The sequence below is a fragment of the Arachis ipaensis genome, chromosome B9 (assembly GCF_059453495.1).
Source record: "Arachis ipaensis isolate K30076 ecotype BB chromosome B9, ASM5945349v1, whole genome shotgun sequence".
In the NCBI taxonomy this organism is placed as follows: domain Eukaryota; kingdom Viridiplantae; phylum Streptophyta; class Magnoliopsida; order Fabales; family Fabaceae; genus Arachis; species Arachis ipaensis.
In genome coordinates this window covers 108,231,062-108,234,346 of record NC_142444.1, presented here as the reverse complement: position 1 = coordinate 108,234,346, position 3,285 = coordinate 108,231,062, and the positions used below count along the sequence as shown (strand labels likewise).

The 3,285-nt window shown below is 34.0% G+C and overlaps 1 non-coding gene across 1 annotated transcript; it reads right to left on the bottom strand.

Moving 5' to 3' along the window:
• Positions 1-2,399: 2,399 nt before the first annotated feature.
• Positions 2,400-2,507, bottom strand: LOC148545841 (small nucleolar RNA R71). The gene has a single exon (XR_015902126.1). It is a non-coding gene; the product is annotated as a small nucleolar RNA R71 (small nucleolar RNA).
• Between the last annotated feature and the right edge of the window lie 778 nt (positions 2,508-3,285).

Below are 3,285 nucleotides of genomic sequence, written 5' to 3'. Positions count from 1 at the left end.
CATAGCTTGCTTCATACCAACAATCTCCGTGGGATCGACCCTTACACACGTAAGGTTTTATTACTTGGACGACCCAGTGCACTTGCTGGTTAGTTGTATCGAAGTTGTGAATAAAAAACGATTTTATTAAGACGTGCGTACAGAGTTTTTGGCCCCGTTGCCTGAGATCACAATTTCGTGCACCAAGTTTTTGGCGTCGTTGCCGGGGATTGTTCGAGTTTGGACAACTGACGGTTCATCTTGTTGCTCAGATTAGGTAATTTTCTTTTTGTTTTATTTTTCAAAAATCTTTCAGAAATTTTTCTTTTGTTTTCGAAAAAAAAATAATAAAATATATTTTCAAAAAAATTTTTCAAAAATTTTTCAAAAATTCCTCATCTGTTTTCGAAAATTATTCTAAATTTTTAAGAATGAATTCTAGAGTTTCATGAAAAATGTTGGAGCCTGGCTGGCTGTAAAGCCATGTCTAATTCTTTTGGATAGGGGCTTCCAACCATCAGCATAGAGGCAAGTTAATTTGATAAGTAATGAGCAGTATGTTCTGATGTTACATGCTAAAGCTTGGCTGGCTATTAAGCCATGCCTAACCCTCAGATTGGAGCTTTAGACTAAGAGTACAAAGATTCCTGGAATTCATATTAAAAATTTTTGAATCCTTATTTTTATTTCACAAATAATTTTCGAAAAATACAAAAAAATTAATAAAATCATAAAAATCAAAAATATTTTGTGTTTCTTGTTTGAGTCTTGAGTCAATTTTTAAGTTTGGTGTCAATTGCATACTCATTTTGCATTTTTCGAAAATTGCATTCATGCATTGCATTCATCATGATCTTCAAGTTGTTCTTGGTAAACCTTCTTGATTGATCTTCATATTATATTGTTTTGTGTTGTATGGTGTTTTTCATATGCATTCTTGACTTCTTAGTGCCTAAGCATTAAAGATTTCTAAGTTTGGTGTCATGCATGTTTTCTCTGCATATAAAAATTTTCAAAAATATGTTCTTGATGTTCATCATGATCTTCAAAGTGTTCTTGGTATTCATCTTGACATTCATAGCATTCTTGCATGCATTCATTGTTTTTATCTAAAATTTCCATGCATTGAACATTTTTAGTGTTTTTCTCTCTCATCATAAACATTCAAAAAAATCAAAAAAATATCTTTCCTTTTTTCTCTCATAAATTTCGAAAACTTGATTGACTTTTTCAAAAAAAATTTTTAAAATCTAGTTGTTTTTTTTTATGAGTCAAATCAAATTTTCAATTTAAAAATCTTATCTTTTTCAAAATCTCTCTCAAAAATCAAATCTTTTTCAAAAACTAATTTCAATCATATCTTTTCAAAAATATCTTATTATCTTATCTTTTTCAAAAATTTGATTTTAAAATATCTTTTCTAACTTCTTATCTTCTTATCTTTTCAAAAATTGATTTTCAAAATTTGTTGCAACTAACTAACTAACTTTTTGTTTGTTTCTTATCTTTTTCAAAACTACCTAACTAACTCTCTCTCTAATTTTCAAAAATATCTCCCTCTTTTTCAAAAATTCTTTTTAATTAACTAATTATTTTAATTTTTTATTTTAATTTTCGAAAATTACTAACCTTTTTCAAAAACAATTTTCGAAAATCACTAACTCTTTTTCAAAAAAATAATTTTTGAAAATTCTCTCTCTCTCTCATCTCCTTCTATTTATTTATTTATTTACTAACATCTCTTCCTCACTCACCAAAAATCCGAACTCTCTCTCTCTCTCTGAGTTCAGATTTTCTCTTCTTCTTTTCTTCTACTTACATAAGGGAACCTCTATACTTGGGTAAAAAGGATCCCTATTATTATTTTTCTGTTCCCTCTTTTTCATATGAGCAGGAGCAAGGACAAGAATATTCTTGTTGAAGCAGATCCAGAACCTGAAAGGACTCTAAAGAGGAAACTAAGAGAAGCTAAATTACAACAACCCAGCAAGCACCTTTCAGAAATTTTCGAACAGGAAGAGGAGATGGCAGCCGAAAATAATAATAATGCAAGGAGGATGCTTGGTGACTTTACTGCACCTAATTCCAATTTACATGGAAGAAGCATCTCCATCCCCACTATTGGAGCAAACAATTTTGAGCTGAAACCTCAATTAGTTTCTCTGATGCAGCAGAACTGCAAGTTCCATGGACTTCCATCTGAAGATCCTTTTTAGTTCTTAACTGAATTCTTGCAGATCTGTGATACTGTTAAGACTAATGGAGTAAATCCTGAAGTTTACAGGCTCATGCTTTTCCCTTTTGCTGTAAGAAACAGAGCTAGAGTGTGGTTGGACTTTCAACCCAAAGATAGCCTGAACTCTTGGGATAAGCTGGTCACGGCTTTCTTAGCCAAGTTCTTTCCTCCTCAAAAGCTGAGCAAGCTTAGAGTGGATGTTCAAACCTTCAGACAGAAAGAAGGTGAATCCCTCTATGAAGCATGGGAGAGATACAAGCAACTGACCAAAAAGTGTCCTTCTGACATGCTTTCAGAATGGACCATCCTGGATATATTCTATAATGGTCTGTCTGAATTAGCTAAGATGTCATTGGATACTTCTGCAGGTGGATCCATTCACCTAAAGAAAACGCCTGCAGAAGCTCAAGAACTCATTGACATGGTTGCTAATAACCAGTTCATGTACACTTCTGAGAGGAATCCTGTGAGTAATGGGACGCCTCAGAAGAAGGGAGTTCTTGAAATTGATACTCTGAATGCCATATTAGCTCAGAACAAAATATTGACTCAGCAAGTCAATATGATTTCTCATAGTCTGAATAGAATGCAAGCTGCATCCAACAGTACCCAAGAGGCGCCTTCTGAAGAAGAGGCCTATCATCCTGAAAACCCTGCAATAGCAGAGGTGAATTACATGGGTGAACCATATGGAAACACCTATAATCTCTCATGGAGAAATCACCCAAATCTCTCATGGAAGGATCAACAAAAGCCTCAACAAGGCTTTAATAATGGTGGAAGAAACAGGTTTAGCAATAGCAAGCCTTTTCCATCATCCACTCAGCAACAGGTAGAGAACTCTGAACAAAATACTTCTAATTTAGTAAACTTAGTCTCTGATCTATCTAAGGCCACTGTGAATTTCATGAATGAAACAAGGTCCTCCATTAGAAATTTGAAAGCACAAGTGGGCCAGCTGAGTAAAAGAGTCACTGAAATCCCTCCTAGTACTCACCCAAGCAATACAGAAGAAAATCCAAAAGGAGAGTGCAAGGCCATTGAAATGACCATCATGGCCGAATCCAAGG